Source organism: Calidris pugnax, unplaced genomic scaffold (assembly GCF_001431845.1).
Source record: "Calidris pugnax isolate Ruff unplaced genomic scaffold, ASM143184v1 scaffold178, whole genome shotgun sequence".
Classification (NCBI taxonomy): domain Eukaryota; kingdom Metazoa; phylum Chordata; class Aves; order Charadriiformes; family Scolopacidae; genus Calidris; species Calidris pugnax.
Genome location: NW_015090986.1, coordinates 5,093,933 through 5,113,300, shown reverse-complemented (window position 1 = coordinate 5,113,300; position 19,368 = coordinate 5,093,933).

Genomic DNA, 19,368 nt, shown 5'->3' with positions numbered 1-19,368 from the left:
TGATTTAAGTAACAGGGTTGGAAACCTGCTACTTTATCTCTTAAGTACATCTAAACAATCAGTGACTATTAAATATGAGTCCACTTCAAGGTCTGTATCTATCTGTATCTTTTTCACCACTTAATCCTTCAGACGTAATAGCATCTGTATTTGTCATTCGTTTTCCATGCTGTCACTTTGTTAGTGTTTTTGCCCAACCCTCTGTGATTTGATCAGATGGCCACAAGGTAAAAGGATGGAATGGATTCATTCAAACTTCTTCCTGCTAGCTTTCAAGCATGATAAGATGAAGGGAGAAGAGAAGAATAGATGCTCTAAAATTATACCCTGCTCTTCTGTGTTTGTTTTCATCACTGACTTCTGTATCAAATTCACTCAGTCTTAAGCTAAAACCAGATTTTTCTGTCAGTAATACGTGCTTGTCCTTTCTCTGAAAATCAAACTGAGTAGTGTCCTACTTCATCACCCACAAGATTCTGGAATGAAAACTTGACAGGCAACTTACAACAGTGCATGGAAAAGAATAGCATATTGTATTGTCTTTGCAGTATTGACAGCACTAAATTTTTTGCTAATAAATTAACAGCTGCATTTCCTGAGATAGTGTGGTGGGTTTGCCTTGGCTGGATGCCAGCTGCCCACCAAGCTGCTCCTCAGCAGGACAGGAAGGGGGTGAAAACAAGATTGAAAAAAAACTTGTTCAAGATAAAGGCAGTTTGATAAAGCAAAAGCAAAGGCTGTGAGTGGAAGCAAAGTAAAACAGAAGTTTTATTCTCTACTTCCCATTAGCAGGCAATGTGCTGAGAAGTAGGGCTACAATATGTGTAGCAGTTGCTCTGGAACACAAAACTTGTAATAATGAATTCCATCCCTTGTCAATCCCCCTCCCCCCTCACCCCCCTTGTGTTATTAGTAGGGGAATTACCTTCAAAGTGAGATGTAAGAATAGGAGGTAGGAGCTCTAATTATTTCTGTTTTAAGAAACAGTTCAAACTTTTTCCCATTAGTTATATCCAAGACTACAGGTACATCTGCTGTTTGATGGCATGAGGATATCCACAGGACATTTCGATTTGAAAGGAAATATTCTGGGGGAGAAAACGGGAGGAGAGATCTTCTTCTCCTGGCATACATTATGCACAGTCCTCTAGTGGGTATTCCCCTGCACTTTTCTTAGTAGCATTTTGAACAGAAAAGACATGTCAAGGGTCAAGAAGGTACGATTACAGAGTATGAATGGGAGGCAGTCAGGCCATGATGCAGTATTTAAACAGCAAATGTAAAATGAAAATAAAATGCAGTATCAGGAAAAAAATTATGGATGAAGGGGAATAAAGTAAGGAAAAGCAGTTGAAAGAAAATTCTGTTTACTTAATTCAAGTGGAATATACGTCATCAAGACGTGGTACTGTGTCTGTCACTATTATCCTTTCTTTCTAGTTGTACTGATTTTGGCTGGGATACAGTTAACTTCATACTAGCTCATATGGTGCTGATTTTTTATGAAAATAGTGTTGGTAACATAGTCATGTTTCAGTTACTGCTGAACAGTGCTTACACAGCATCAAGGCTGTTTCTGATTCTCATGCTGCCCTGCCAGAAAGTAGACTGGGGATGCACAAGGGGTTTGGAAGGGACAGAGCTGGGACAGCTGACCCCAGCTGACTAAAGGGATATCCTATACCATATGACATAGTGTTCAGCCAAATAAATTGGGGAGGAAGGAGGAAGGGAAGACACTTGGAGCTATGCCGCTTGTTTTCCTAAGTAACCATTGCATGTGACGGACCCCTGCTTTCCTGGAGATGGATAAACACCCGCCTGCCAATGGGAAGTAATGAATTAATTCTTTATATTGCTTTGCAGCTTTTACTTTACCTACTAACCTATTTTACCTCAACCCACAGGTTTTCTCGCTTTTACTTTTTTAGCTCTCTATCCCATCCTGTTAGGTCGTAGTGAGAGAGCATCTGTGTGGGGTTTAGCTGTCAACTGGGTTTAAACCACAGCAGTCTTTTTTGGAGCCCAGCATGGGGGGTCAAAGGGTTTGAGATAATGACAGATTTCACTGGAGAGTGCTAGACCAAATTTGTAGCTGTTTAGCTGCTAATTGGCAGGATCTTGCCATGGGGCTTGTTTGCCTGACTGCATATTGAAGCCTAGTGTGTGGAAGTGGCTGCCTTTTGGTTTTGCTTTTTGCTATACTCCTTACCAACTTACTCTACTGTGCCTGGGAATGGTTTAGTAACAGCAACAGCCATGTGTCTGGGATGGCAGATGGCCAGGTCATTGTTGCTTATCATGTGCTGCTGTACAACCCAGGCTGGAACTCCAGAGTCAACTTGAATTGAAGGGACTGTGACCTGCCAATAAGTCCACATAGGAGGAGATACATTCCAAAGCATCTGTGGCCATGGTTATGTGCACATCAAAGCAGGTGTACCCCTGAAGGGATTGTGGCCATGCTGGAGCTGATACACCCAAGTGTCTGTGGCTATGGATAAGCTCGTGCTGGAACACCCCAAACCTTCGGTGGCCATGGGAAAGTCCATGCCACAGTTGATATGACCCTGAAAAGACTGTAGCCCAGATGATGTGGCAAACATCGTAAATATTTTATTATAGGATGCACAAACTAATAAGGAATAAGGAACATTCTTCCAGTGGACATTTATGTTTAAGTTCTTGGGTTTGTACTAGGTTTCTAACTACTAAAAGATAGGGATAGCTACGGAATGCTCCAGGAGGCATGTTAATATTTTGCAGAAATTCAGATACGGTGCATAATTCATGTTACCATGGAAGATCAGGCAATTATTTTAACAAACAAATGTGCCTACAGATGTATTTGACACACTTGCCATCACATGCAATTTCAATATGGCATGTGACCTTTTCCACATGAGGTTTCCTGAAGGTGAATTTGAAGAACACATAGCTGTTTCATCTTTATACTTTATTTAAGAGCAACTTTGATACTTAAAGTGACAATGAATGCATTTGATGACTTAATAAAACATGTGATTGCTAGACATAGCAGCAAATTTACCATCACTATGAAATTGGCACCTTACCTGTGAATTTCATTTTTCATGGTTTTTTTACTAATTGATGCCTACAGTTTTGTAGTTTCTTTCTTTTCTTTTCTTTTCACACCTATCACGTTGACCAAAGATGTTTCAGATACAGAAACCTATCCATCAGTTTTTTCAATGGACAACTATATTTTTCTCTACAGCTGGCTATTCTGCTTTTGCCTCAGTATCTTATTTAATTTTTTTAACAAGTTAGAAAATTTCACATGCTGACATGTATTAGACAAAATGGTAGAACATTTTTATAGAAAAGCTATTGTCCCTTGTGAAAAAAGAACCATGCCTTCTTATTTAAAGATTATAATACTCTACATTCCCCCCAACCAGGAAACCAAATGCTTAGGTGATGTAATTCAGCGCTGCTGCATTGACTTTAATGAAGCTCTGCCAATTTTATATCAATTGTGAAACTACTTTTTGCATTCCTGTTGAGTGGATTTAATGGGGATTATTGTCAGTTTCTATTGTAAGTGCTGAAATAGTGCTTATTGTCCTTTTTAGCTGAATGTTATTGAGCACTTCTGTTGCATCTTCTCGCTTTTTGTCATTTCTGTTGCTCAAGAAAATCTGGTGTGAAGAAAATAATTTGTAACCAGTGACTAAAAGAATGACAAAACATTTATTTTAAGAAGAAAAAGCTCTCAGTGCTCATGAAGAGTAGACTTCAAAAGTATCACTGAGCTTCAGCACATATAGGCCAGCTTTTTTAAAAGGGTCTGAGGGTTGCCACTCATAAGTGGAATATTTAATTGTAATATGGAGAAAAAGCTGCATTCAGAGAATGATGATTTTTAGCAGAAATTCAGGATTTCAGAAACCATGGCAAGAGTCAAGGGTTACTGGAACAGCCTCTTAGGTCTCATTGGAAGTTTAAACAGCCACAGACAAATGCAGAGGCCAGCATAACTTTCCATAAAGAAGCATGTGCAATCTTTATTTTGTGCTAATAAAATGTATGCAAAATTAACTATAACTCTTTAGAAAAAAAGTCCTGTATTCCAAGCTGTTAAGAATAATTTAATGGAAGAAATTGGTCTCCAACAAATATCAAAGAATCTTACAAATCCAAAGGAAAAAGCATTTACATTGACTGCACATGCAGACCACATTATTTTCCATAGCAGAGGTTCTTTTTTAGTGATTTATTTTTAAATAAAAAGCTCTAATATGCAAAGATGAAAAGCAGGAAGAAAATTGTTGAAACAAAAAAATGTTCCAGCATGTAGCAGAGTGTTCTGTGATAGACTATATATTATGACTTAGTACTTTGGACTGCTCCCAGTAAAACAAGATGAATAATGAAATAATAAGGTCCCAATTAGACATGATTATTTTATGTGATTTAAAATGAATAGTGATTTATGATTTTCCTTCTACTACTTAATAACATCAGGTGAGTGGGTTTTTAGACGCTTTCCCTTTGGCATGATCCTAATCAAAGCAAATACATTTCCGTTCTCTCCATAATCATCCACACATTGGCAGAGGATAAAATAATTATTTCTGTACCAAATGAAAAGACATTTCCTCATTAATGTTTCTGAAGGAAAGAGCTGTGGCATTTAGTGATCAGTAAATTCAATAAATACTGAAGTTTATAAATACCTGACTGATTTATGGGTGAAATTCTCCATAAATCTCCACTGGGAGTTGGTCATTCAACTGCTTTTTCTGGATCAGGGTCCCAGGGCTTATGTGATTTGCAGAAGACAGGCTTTGTTCTTTGTTAGGCCCCAGGGACTTGTTCCTGTTACCAGATCTTCACATTGCTCTGAAATTATCACATCCAGGAACAATCACAGAACTCCTCAGGCTAATCATACATTTGCATTACAGGCAATATTAATTATGCTGTCTTAGAAGGTGCTAATGTTTTTTTTATCAGGCAGTGATGAAATTGAGAAAAGAAAGGAAGGGAACAGTAGAATATCTTGTACACAAATATTTGAAAAATTAGCAAAACACTATGGTTTTTTTCTATATAACGTTCAAGATAAAGGAATGCTTATGTGTATTAATAATAGAAGAGTGTCAAAAGATACTCATGAGAATATGATCATTTGTCCTTGTAAAGTTCACCGTTTCTCCATTTTTCCTTGAGTTTATTTGTAGCAACCGATCATCTGGTTAATAACATTTGGAAGGTCTTTTTACCACCTCTGTGAAGCTATGATAGATTCAGGGGTAAAGAGAGGCAATCAAATTGCAACAACATAGGCAGTAAAGAAGCTACATTCAAATATAGAAGAGCAAGAGATTATCTATCTTCCTGTTGATTTGCTGTAAGCCTGATATCACTGACCATGCTTGTTTACTAAGACTACTTTATAGTGCTTCTTGACAGACACATGATCCTTTTGTTTCTTGTGTGACTCATTCAGGTTCCAAGAAAAACTCTCTTTTTGCATCATAAGTATGTTAAGGTCCAGTTTTTTCCATGCGTATTGCTTCAAAGTGGCCAAGAAAGCCAATGGCATTCTGGCTTGTATCAAAAATAGTGTGACCAGCAGAAGTAGGGAGGTGATTATGCCCCTGTACTCGGCACTGGTGAGGCCACACCTCGAGTATTGTGTCCAGTTCTGGGCACCTCAATACAAGAGAGATATCGAGGTGCTGGAGCGAGTGCAGAGGAGGGCAACGAAACTAGTGAAGGGCCTAGAAGACAAATCATATGAAGAGCGGCTGAAGGAGCTGGGGCTGTTCAGTATGAGGAAGAGGAGGCTGAGGGGAGACCTCATCACTCTCTACAACTACTTGAAAGGACACTGTAGAGAGGTTGGTGCTGGTCTCTTCTCACAGGTAATTAACAATAGAACGAGAGGGAACGGCTTCAAGCTCCAACAGGGTAGGTTTAGATTGAACATTAGGAAGGAATTCTCACAGAGAGAGTGGTTGGGCATTGGAATAGGCTGCCCAGGGAGGTGGTTGAGTCACCGTCCCTGGCTGTGTTTAAGGGACATTTAGATGCGGTACTGAGGGATATGGTGTAGGGGAGGACTTTGTAGAGTAGGGTAGATGGTTGGACTCGATGATCCCAAGGGTCTCTTCCAACCTCAATGATTCTATGATTCTATGATTCTATGAAAGGAGAGTGAGGAAAAGCTCAAGTTAAAGAATGACTTGAGAAACTTGGTCTTTTTTTCTATGGGAAAGATTGGTCAGGGAATGCACCCGAAATGTGCTATTAGGCACCTGGTTTTCTGCCATGCAAGACCTCATTACATTAGTGTTGTGCTAATTATTTCTTCTAAGGTCATCTAAATTGGTACATTTACTCAGGTAGTAATACCAGTGCTACAATTCCTGAACTACAAAATAGAAGTAAATTATGAATTTAATTTACAATTTAAAAAAAAAACCCTAGGAAATAAGTTTAAAAATTTTATAATCCTAAACCAGTTTCCGCATCTTCACTGTGTTTTCTTTAAGACGTGCCTTTCCTTTTATCCTTTTATTTAATTAAATTCTACAGTATCCTGCACTGAATACTTGCTGGGTATATCCTGACTGAAAATACACTGTAGTTAAAGGTAAGAAGTCGATTTTGCCATTTCACTTGCATTGCATGGAACAGATTGCTTGCATTTTTGAAAATTGCATGCGGACTTGCAGTCTTTACATGAGAATTGTTTGCCTTTCTTCTTTCAGTGTCCTCCCCACCTCTCCCAGAGTAATCCTGCCAATAATTTATAGTTTGCATAATTTGTAGGGAGGTTGTTGGTTATTTAACACATGTGGTCTTGTCATTCTTTCATGTTTTCATATCTAGCTTCTGTTTGTTCTACCTCTTTAATCACTGGCTTAACGCACTTTTAGCATATCTTTGCATGCTTTTTGTATGTGTATTATTCAAAGGGTTATTTTTTCATAGATCTCCACACCTTAGTAGTAGGAAATTTCTTGCTTAGAATTAGCTGCTTTTATCTTGCATCACTATTAGGGGTTGTCTTGGTAGTTTTGTATGGGGTTGTTTTTTTTTTTTGTCTTTATTTCTATTTATTTATCCTGTAGCAGACATGAACCATTTTCTTTATTAAAACACTTTAAGGTTTCAAAATACTTATTCTTCTTCAGAAGAAAACAAATTAATAATCTCAAAGAAGTACTTTAAAAGTTTTTAAAGGAGTAATACAAACTTACCTGTGGCTCCAATATATCAAATAGGGTAGTGGATAAATCTTATCCTCTGATTTAGAATCAAAATTTAAACTATTCCATCCATATTCATCAAGCTACTGGCTATTATGCAATAGACAGTAGTCTTGAAGCTAAAACCTGCACAGATCTAAAAAAATTTACTACTGAAAGATTTGTTGAAACATAAACACTTCTGCAAAATTTATCAATTTCAATGAGTAAACTATTTTGATCTCCCACACTATTTTTCTATCCCCTAGCTGTTACAACTTTTGGGATCCAGTTTTCAAGGTCTATCTGTTGTATTAATGGTATTTCTACTGACTAAAAAAATTGGTGTTGATCATTTCAACATTATTATTCACTTACTTCTTTTGCTTGTGTTTGCTTTATGGAAAAGCACACCCTTTTCTAAAATAAATTTTGCTAACTTTAGAACATTTCAAATTCAGTAGGGGTGCTAGAACAGGATGCCTAGAACTAGGCAAACTATTTTCTTTTTCTGTGAAAGGACTTCATTTAATATTTGTTGTGTACTCATTCCGGTGAATTTCCCACTGAAAATATGACCAATCTGAAATAAATTCATGGTTATCACTAACAAATTAAAATATTTTTTCTTTAACCTAATGAAAATATATACCTATCTTACAGTAACTGAACTTCCATACTGAAAAATGAACCATATGATGATGTAAAGAATGGCAGAATTACCTTTCTAAGTGGTATGCCTAATATGCATGATGCACTTCTTATAATCAGTACCAAACATTTTTCACTACTCTCTGAATTTTGTTCTGCAGATAAATGAGAGACATTCCAGCTGTGTTGCTAAACTTTGATAAATCTTGAGTAGGGATTTTTGTTTCCAATCCCGAATGGCTGGCAAACTAAACACTTGTAGTTAAGTACCTTATCTCTACTTGTTTTTTGGAAATTAGATATAATTTGAAATTATTGTTTTTTATTTCTGATAGATTTTAGTGGAAATTATTAAAAAACAGAGATTTTCTTCCAAAAAGGAAAATCAACAGTCACACAGATATATATTATTTATAATCCATTTCTTTTCAGTTTTCTCCTCCTTCAGCTTTCTCCTCTTAAAGATGCTTTCCCTAAGATCTGCAAGATTTTCTCCTTTCTGCTAACATGACTGAGGTTGGTCAGTTTTGTTGGTTATGTTGAGATACATGAATCTGTTTCATATCACTTTAAAAGACAGCTTGCTTGCTTCATTTTACTATAATATTTGTGAATTCAGTTCATCTCTAATATTCAACAACACAATATTCATGACTTTAAAAACAAAACAAAACAAAGAAAACCCCAAAACAAAGCAAAGTGAAACAAAAGAAAAAATTATTTCTCTTGTCCTTATCAATGTACAGTATAAGAGTAATGGGATTTCACACAATAAGGTATACATTATATAAGTATACAGTATATAAGTATAAGGTATACAGTATATAAGTATAAGGTATACATTATACTCTTGTCCTTATCAATGTACAGTATAAGAGTAATGGGATTTCACACAATAAGGTATACATTATATAACTATTTTTTATATCAGGTCATGTAGGAGTACAACACATTCTGTCACAATGATCTGTTATGTGTTTGCTATCATTCAACTGACAGATCACAAGCAGTCAATTACTGGATTATTGAAGCCATCCACCTCTGAAATCCCAGTTCTCTTTCACACAGTTCTCTGTAACAGCTGTCAAAACTTTTAAGATAGTCTTTACAATTAACAAATATTAAAAATTTATAAAAGAAAATAATGCAACATTTTCTTTGCTCTGTAGTTACTTTAGAACTGATAAATTTATGTGCTATCATAATTATCTTTTTGGGGACTACAATAGCAAAGCAGGTCCTAGGGCTGATGATGGGTATCCTGCTGATGGATTTATTGAAAAAAACATCATGCAAAAGAATGGAAAGCAAAGGTGACAATTATGTGACTTCAGGAACAGGACTTGATCAGCCTCCTCTCCTGGGCACTCTCGGTGCATCATTGTCAGATGATGCAATTGCTGGTTACCGAGATCGTTTCTGGTTACCTTTTTAGCTTCCCAATTCTTTGCAGGATTCAAGCTTTGTTGTTGACAAAGATCTTATCACAAGAAACTGTCTTACTAAGCGGATTCTATAGGTGTTCTTTTCCTGGTATCTGAAATCCATGGAGGAAGTGCATGCCTTATTGTGCTTGGAATAAGCTTCTTGAATCTGGTGGGTTTTGCAAGTTCTTTCCAGAATGTCTTTTGGCTATTGTAGACATTGGCCTTCTGGACTTACTTTTCCAGAAGCCGTGTAAATGATATGAGAAACCAGGTGTATTCTAATATAGAAACTTTTCCACAGATTCAGAAAACTGTAGTTTTTCTTAGGGAACCAAACACAAAGGTCTTTTGGAACACATAAATTTAAAGAAAAGCAGTACAACACAGGTTTTTCCCTTTAATCTTTGCCTAAGCAAGTTCCTGGCGCAGCTCCCCTCATTCTGAACTAGAAGAAAAGATCCTTCCCCCAAAGAAGTCATTACTGTCTACCACTGATTCATCAATGGTGGTGGGTCCTTTTTTTGGCATGTACATGCCACTCTGCACCATAGCCAAAACTGTTATCTATTCTTTACATCTTTCCTTGTCTGAATTTTTATATGCCCCTTTGAGCATCTCCGGTAGTGATGCATTACAATATATACTGCAATCTTCTGTCACACTAGCTTTAGACCTAGGCAGTGTTTTAATCTGTTGCACTTAAATTATATCCACTTTATTTATCCAGTTATTCCCCCAAAATACATGAGTGGTCAACTTCAAGTAAACTGTTCATTTTCTTTTCATTCAAAATTTTAACTTATTATTTTTTTGGAACTAGTCTTTAAAAAAGAGCTTTCTGTTATTTGCAAAAGCTTCAGCATAAACAATAATCAACATAGCATCAAAATCTAAGAGACAAAATTAGCTGTGCATTTAAAAGAGGCTGAGGTGTTTATTGAATTCTGAAGAAAGAACTTGTTATTTTCCAGTTTACACAAAGACATCTCAATTATCACCTTCTGTATACCCAAGTTTTGATTCTTAATCGACGAAACACAACAAATATGTATTTGTTCAGCTATCTCATTTCAGGAGTGTGAAAAAGAGGAAGGGGGAGGCATGAGGCATACGTTAAATCCTTAAAAAGAAAGGGAATAAGACAACTGAAAAACCAGACATTACTTCTACAAAATACAAAACTTAAAATGCAAGTAAAAGTGTAAATGTAGCTTATATATCCCCTTCAGTTCACCATTGCTGATGTGAAAACTTTTTGTAACACGTCATCCAGAAAATATGCTGATGTAAAGGCATTTGACAACTTCTTTTGTCATTCTTTCATGCCTTATATGAGACAATCAGATAATTTCAAGTGACAGCAAAACTAAAACACTGAGATAAGCAGAGGCAAGGAATGCAGAAAGCAGAAATATTAAATAATTTTGCAATATTGTATGCGTTGGATGCACTGATTTTTTTTTCAAAGCTTGAAAACTAAAAAGAAAGATAGCCTTGGAATTGCTAAGGGTGGAAGGCATCTTTCATCTGCCCCGCTAATACATAGATAAAACAGACAACACTTTCTATAAACAGATTGTACCAATTTGGACTAATATTTATAAGAAACAAAATATGGCTTTATTTTGTCTAGGGTTTAGGCAATATGTAAGTAAACAATGACTCCAAATACAAGACAATAAGCTGGTCTTAAAACCGAGTGTGTGGAAAACAAAGTTTTCTCATTGGCATAAAGTTCATATTTAATTAATAGAAGGTACTTTTAAGTCAGCTTCAAGGTAAATGCATGTCCCTCAGAACAGTGGGAAGAAATTAGCAAAGGGTGATCTTCCATGAGAAGGCTTTGGTAGGGTCTGGAAAAGAAGACTGTTGCTACTACCAGGACTCTGTTTGGGTACTGATTAACCTGTAATGACTGTCAAAGATGGGGAAGACTACTATACCTAATACAATAGAGTGAAAACTAGTAAGTATAAACTTAGAGATATATATCTTCTGCTACTTCTCTCCTGGCCAAGAGTAAAAAAAACCTACTAATCAAAATCTGTGAATACAAAGTACACAGCTCTGTCCCTTGAGAATTTCTTTCATATCACATAACCTAAAGTTCTATGATATTCATAGTTCAGTAAATGTGTCTTTTTGAAAAATGCTTGTGAATAACCTGTTGAGTATTTGGTGCTCGGTCTATTCCTCATGGAAATAAGGCAGACCCCCCAGATTTAGGAGAACAAAAGGACTGATGATCCTACTTTGTTTTCCTCTCAATGAGTTGATCAGACCATAATATCAAAATATAAATGAATAAATACTGAAATATTGCTCAGGTGTTCATATATTAGAAGTAAATAATTCTTATTATAAACATATTTTTAAGTAGAATGTTTTTAAATTTGAATTTGTGTCCTTGTTGAAGTGTAAAAGTAACATGGGATAAAACACAGAGAATTGATAAACACTGCTTACAATTTATTATCAAAATTGGTTTTTTTTGTTTTTTTTTTTAAAGTATATTATTAAAGAATTTTTAAAAAGTTTCAGTGTATAATTGAATATCAGTAACAGTATTCTTAAAACACTGTAGATTATCAGGTTTCCTTTAAAAATTACATGGGATAAAGAAGGAAATTGTGACTGCGCATTGAATGCATTCTCAATATGTACAAGTATATATGTCGTAGAGAGGTATAAATTGTATTTTGCCCTGAGAAGGATTTCTAACCTGCTTTTGTGCTCAAATTCCATATCACACTTTATCTAAACTTCTGATTTAAGACTTTTTGCTTGATCTCTTGAAAAATTGACGTAATGATGTTTTGTGTTCTTAAGCATAATAAGAAAATCCAAACCAAATTATTGTATTTGAGCAATTTTAGAACTGTGCAAAGCTTTCTGTTTTAATATTGAATTTGGGGCCAAATTAAATCTTTATTTGAGAAACAGCACTAATACTGTCTTCAAGAGAAAATTCCTTTCCATTTATTTGAGTTATGAATATTTAAAAATCACATATGGTAGGATTTCTCCTAAGCACTTATTGTTGGCTTATCTGTTCTAGTGGAATTAATGGTAAGACGTTGAATTCAGTGCAAGCAAATTTGAAGCCAAGATTTTTAGTGTCATTCTCCACAGACTTGTTCAGAAGATACAAGACGATTTTAAAGTGCCACTACAAAATAGTGGATTCTCATTTGGAATGGGTTGGAGTTGATTCCATCAGAGTTGGTAGCATAACAGCTGTCTTTTTGTCAGTGTAAACTAGCAGAAGCCATTTAATGTCTTTGCGTAATGAGGCAGCTGAAAGTATAAAAGCCATGAGTGAAAACACAAGCTCATGTGTTTAAGTAAAAGTTGAAATACTCATAGACGAAGTTTTTGTAAGTATCAGAACAGCAATGGCTAAGTCAGTGATTATACTAGAAGGAGTTGATCTGTTACAGAAGGTACTAAACTGGGAGGAGTGGGGGTGTGTGCTGCCATTCAGAGAGATCTGGAAAGGCTGGGGAAATGGGCCAACAGCAACCTCATGAAGTTCAGCAAAATAAAGTCACACACCCTGCAGCCGAGAAGGAATAATCCCATGCATCTGTTCATGCCAATGGCACACCAACTGGTGTAAACCTTTGCAGAGAAGACCCTTGGGTCTTGGTGGACAATAAGCTGACCATGAGGCAGCAATATGTCCTTGCAGCAAAGAATTCCAGCACCATCTTGCCAGATTAGGCAGACCATTGCAAGCAGATCAAAGGAGGCACTCCTTCCCCTGTGCTCAGGTCAAATGAGACACATCTGGGTGCTATGTCCGGTGATGGGCTGTCCTTTACAAAACAGACATGGATATAATGGACTGAATTCCCTGGAGAGCCATGAAGATGACGAAGTGACTGGAACATGTGTCACATGGGGAGAGGCTGAGAGAGCTGTGAGTATTCATCCTGGAGAAGAGAAAGCTTGGGGAGACCTTCCTCAGGTGTATAAATACCTAGAGGACTATTTCAAGGAGGAGCCAAACTTCTCGGAGGTGTCCAGTGACAAGACAAGAGGCAATTGACAAAAACTGAGATACATGGTAATAATTCTAAACAGAAGTAAAAAGGGTTTTATTGTGAAGGTTGTCAAACAATGGAACAGGTTGCACAAAGAGGCTGTGGTGTCCCTGTCCTTGGAGATACTGAAACCTGCCTGGACACAGTCCTGGGCAATATGCTTCTATGCATGTCTGGGTGAGTCTAGACAACCTACAGGACTGCTCTCCAGCCTCAATCACTCTGTGGTTCTGCCAAAAAATTACAAGGAGGAGAGAGTGCTATATTGAAGAACTGCAAGGCACAGAATCATGGCTTCATGATTGCGACAAAGATGGCTTTTAAGCTTCTTGCTTTATAAGATGTAGTTGGAGCCACTAGTGAAGTGAATATATCCTGTTTCTTGATATCTTACATTGATGGAGAAGGAAGTCTTTATTCACACTTCTTTGTTGTCCACTTTATCTAGAGACATATGTATTCCACCATCAGCATATCTTTTTATTAGAAACAGAAAACCCACACTGCTGAAGTAATTGCTCAGATCAAGAATTGATAACAATATTTAATTTGTGTCAGAAAATGTCAAAGTAGTAAACAAAATGGAGAATTTTAACAAATCAAAACATGTTTGGTCTACTTTCATCTGCTCAGATGACATTCAGACTATTGCATCCATGCTACTGTCTTAGAGGTACAATAACCTTTCTTAGAAACATGTAAAACTATACTTTTTTCTTTTTTTCCTGTATATTTCAATGTTCTCATGTTTTGCTTTCTTGTTTCTTGCATTCTATTGGCATCTGAGATTACAGATGAGGAGGGGAAGAAAGCAAAATGGAGAACATTACAGATGAGCAGATAGTCTGTAAGCATTTGTTATAAAAGCATAAGATATCTAAAATTTCACACTTTGCTGTCAGGCTGGATGAGGTGTTTTGCATTAAAAAGCTGGAGAAAAGCTGGTTTTTCTGAAACACAATGGGTAACGATAGCATTGGAGGACAGTGCTGCTTTGTTTTTCTTTAGGAAATACTATATTGACATGTAATTTCAATAGCTTGATAATAACTAGTAATTTGTGGTAAAGTTTATGATGTTGTAAACATTTATCAGCTTACATTTATTTCTGACCAAAACAGCATGGAAATTACCTCCTCAATTCAAAAATGCTATATCAATTTTTGAAATATAAGTCATCGCTTAATTTACACTAACAGATCCTTCAGTTAGTTCACATTATAATAAGGTGTGCAACCTATTCCTTTACCTTATTCACCAAATTGGTAATTAAGAAAAATCTAAGCACAATAGAATAATCACTTGGCTTTTTATAGCATTGTTTCTTTTTTGAATGCTCTGGTTATGTTAAATGTTTAACTTCATACCTTATAACCAAAATAAAGACTATCATGGTGGACTTTAGGTGATACTTAAAACAGTACAAATTTTATGCAGAAAGATAATTTATTGCTGACCTCCATCTACAGATACCATCTGCAGGTCATAGGGATATTTTTTAATTTCTTTATTAGTTTTCATGAGATAAAGCATTTGTTACAGTTGATGAAGGTACAGATTATAAATATATTTTAATTAAAGTGTAGAAACACACGCAATATTTTAAACTTTTGTGATTTTTGGGAGGAAAAATACTGTTTATTTCTAATGCTAAGAACGCATCCTTGATAGGTTCCTTTTCCTCTGCCCTCTAATCTTTTCACCTTCTCTAGGAAAAAAAGATCTATTGGTTTTTTATAAGTGTGGATTAAAAATAGCCAGTGGCTCTAAACTGCCAAGTATTTTTCCCTTTTTAGATATGGTATATTATGTCCATGAAATGCTTTTCCTACAAGCAGTTCAGATTCTTAAATTCTTATATAATCCCACAGTGATACAGCCTTTGGTATAAATTATGATGAATATGGACTCCCTTTGTGAATCAAAATAGTCACCATCACAGGCCTTCTAAGAGATGTTAGCAGCTGAGGTTTGTCCTTTGCTGTAAAGTAAGAACAATACTATGCCAAAGCTTTGAAGGAAGCTCTCCACAAGGAAAGGGAAATGCTTGAAAATGTTACTAAATTGTTGTGCAAATCCACCAGGGAAAATAGACTTCTGCCAAAAATAATTTTCAGCAGGTATCTTTCACAGCTTTTCTTCCATCTCATAGGTTGTTGATCAGTAAGGAGAGAAGACACCTGAACACAAGGAGATTTAGGTCTTGTGTTTGACACCACGCATTTTTCATTCAACCAAAGAAGTAATGAAATACCCTGAAGCAAAGTTTTCTATATCACATTTTGATATATGGAGACAACAGTGATCTCATTGTTACTTTCATTTCATTAAGCTGCTTCCAGAGAGAGAGGGGGGAGAGCACACAAATAGCCCAGTCTTTCAACTTCTAGCAGCAAAATATAACAGCTAACATATGTTTCCTCTGCAACAGAGGTAAAGGTTCCACTTGCTCATTAATATTGAAAACTCTTAGAGCAAAAACATTAATTACTTTTGCAGTATTTCTTCCAATGGTATTTTACATTCGATTAATCATAACATACAGAGTTTGATACTGTCCAACACTTCCCCCAAAACAAACTTTGTGGAAGCAAAAAAACACAATGAAGATTTAATAAAATACATACAGAATCTGCAGGTTGTGAGACAGGGGTTTCATCTTGTCTCCCTCCCCTACGTGTATCCATTTCATTTTTGTTGTCTGCTTTATATCCTTTAAGGCCTCATGTCCCCATCAAATACTGACATTTTCAAGTTCATCTGGTTTATGATACTTCAAAATCTCCTTGACATAATTTCATTTGATTAACGGCCGGCTGTATTCTGAAAGTATGTAGCAAAGGGACTGCCCAAAGGTAATCACAGGAACCAAGAGTCTATGTGGTCCTGTTTCAGTTGAGCTGTCAATACGGAAATCACCAATGAATAGAGTGTTTAATTATAACTTAGGGAATTAATTTTAAGTTGTACAGTGATTTTGACATCTTACTCCAGATAAGATGCTTCTCAGCACATAGTTTGCAAAAATGGACATAATAATTCTTTAAGAGTGGAAGGTTTATCTTTGGTTTAGTTGTTTTTTAAATTCATTTTTCATTTTTGTAATAAGAAAAAAAGATTACAGAATTATTTAGTGATTTAGAAAGATAGTGTCAGGATGAGATAGCTAAATCTTAAGCTTGCAGTGCGGCTCACAGCTCTTGCCTGCCTCATGCTTGTCAGGAAACTAGATACTGAAATATAAATGTATTTTACTCTGCTTCAAATGTATTTTACTCTGTATATTTCATTATGCATTCACATGATTATAAAAACATCCTGGATGTTTAGGGTGTAATTGAGCTTGTAACAGTTGGGCAGGAGTGTCTGAGAAAGTAGGTCATGGAATAAACTCCATAACATTAAAAATGTGATCTAAATTAGACAAACTGCATCTCCAAAAATAGCTCTTCCCTTATTTCTGAATCCTGTATCATCAGGGACATTAGTCCCAGATGAATGTGTGTACAGTGCAAGTAGTTTTTGAAAGACAATTAAGAGAAATGTGTGCATAAAGCTTGATGACTTTTTATTTGAATGAAATTATTGTGTGATTGTCAGATGTAGATGGAATCCCACAGAGTTCAACCTGTTGTAAACAATCCATAAAATAACCGCTCTGGAGATAATCTTCCTGTAACACGGAATAAGGAAAAATATACTTTGGAAATTGTTTCTGATGGTTGTCTGGTCCCCTCCTCAAAGCAAGCACAACTAGATCAGGTGGTTCAGCACTTTGTCCCATTGAGTTTTTAATACAATGGAGAATCGAGATTACACAGTCTTTCTGAATAACTTATTCAAATCTCTGACTACCTATAATCTGAAAAAAATTTCTCTTGCTGCCTAGGTTAAACTTCCCTTTTCTATGGTCTCTCTCTTTTCTCTGTACAGCTCCATCTTCCCTATACTCTCCCATCGAGTAGCTGAAGATAGCAGTCATGTTTCCCTTCAGCCTTCCTTTTCTTGGACACCCAGGTCCTGCAGCCTCTCCTTGCATGTCCAGTGCTCTAGCCCTGATTGCCTCAGTGGCCTCTGTGGGGCTCATTCAGTATGTCAGGTGTCTGCGTAGTACACAGAAGCCCCATGCTGTGCACAGCACCCAGGAGTGTCTCACGGATCCCAGAATGCTGGGCAAGATCCCTTCCAGGACCTGCTGACTGCACCCTTGCTTGTGCTGCCCTGGCTGGGAGGGGAGCTACATTGCTGCAGAGGGACAACTGTCAGCCTGGTGTCCACAGAGCCTGTTTTGCTGAGCTGCTCACAGCTAGTTGGTCACACGCTGTTTTCTGCAGGACTTTGTCCATCCCAGAGGATGGGCTACACATTTGCCTTTCATGATTTTCATGGAGTTCCTGTTCATTTTACTTCTCCAGCCTCTCTGGCCCTCTCTGCATATTAGCAGATTGTACTAGAGATAATGAAATAGATAATTAAATACTAGTGAAAAGGTAGTGACCCCAGACCAGCTCTCTGACAGCTTCCCATTGTAACTGGCCTTGAGCTGGACTGTGCCACTGTTCATAGACCTTTGATCCTGATAGTCGCGCCAATTTTCCACCCATGTTACACTCTGTCTACTGTATTAATATCTTAGGACTTTTACTTAAAAGTTCCTATGTGATACTATGCTGAATACTGTAGGATGCTACATTTGTTAAGCTTCTTGTTTTCTGAAAGACTCTGAGCAAACAATAATTTAAGCTAAAATTAAAAAATAATTGGGACATAGAATTTTCACAAAATGTGTAAAAATATATTCTTCTAAGCATCTTTCTAACCACTTCTGTGAAAGATCTTCAGTATCAATAGCACAGAAATTAGAGAAGTTTATGCCTTGTTCTCTGTTTTTTCTTTTTGACCGCTAAGGTGAATCCTTGTTCTTCATATACTGGAAAGCCATTTCTAGCTCTTTGAATTAATCATCTGCGTGCCTCAGGACTGACTTAGATACTTCAGGAAGACATTTTCCTGAAGAATAGACAACAAAATGGTAAACTTTGTAATGAAAACATAGCATTACAATGCTGACAACTGCTGAGGGTGTCTCCCTTTGTGACCTTAATCATCTATTTGCCTCAGTTTCCAATCTATAAGGTTTAGATAACAATTTCCTTCATCACAGGGTAGTAAGAATGTAGATGTAAATACTTAGGAGGAGAATCTGTATGTATTAGTATGAGGCCATCTAGTAATTTCTAAATTCTGTTGGCAAATATTTTCTCTTAGAAATTGTGATTATCTTTGGATTCTCCAGCAGAAGTACTACTGTTCAGAGTTCATGGTCATATATATATCATAATTCCATACACACGAGTTTTTTAGGAGTTTGGTGGTGGTATTCTGAAAAATACATAAACAGTTGAATTCATTAAAATGGGCTTGAGAGAGCAGCAAACAAACTGCTGCCTGACCCCTGCAGTAATACACTCCCTCCTTGAAAATAACCCATTAAGAAGAGAGACATGAAGCAAGAAAACTTCATGGCAAATTTAACTGGAAAGTAATAGTTTTCTACATGAATAGAATTGTTCAATAATCTCTTATGGAATGTGAAAGTAAATCTAACAAATTCACTAAGCTAGTTCTGAAAGACAGAACCAAAATGCTTGTGGTTTTGGGGTTTTTGTATTGCACTGCAAGTGCATAACATTAAGGCAATATAACACTGTACCAGTGTTCTTGGAAGATTTGAAAATAATTACTTGCTCTGCCTGAGCTACGAAGCAGAGAAATATTCTGTCTCAGACTTCTGTATAGCATGTCAATTTCCAGTTTCCATATTTTCAGTTTGCAGTACACAACCTGCTTGAGAATGAAGTGATTTGAAAACAAAAGCATCCTCTAAGAACAAGGGATCCTGAAAATTAAGCAGATGCTAAACTCCCTTGTGAACATGCTTAGCAAAAAAAAAAAAAAAATAATGGGGGAAAACCACCATTTTTTCCCTCAAAAGTCACAGCAAGGAACTAAAAAAAGAAA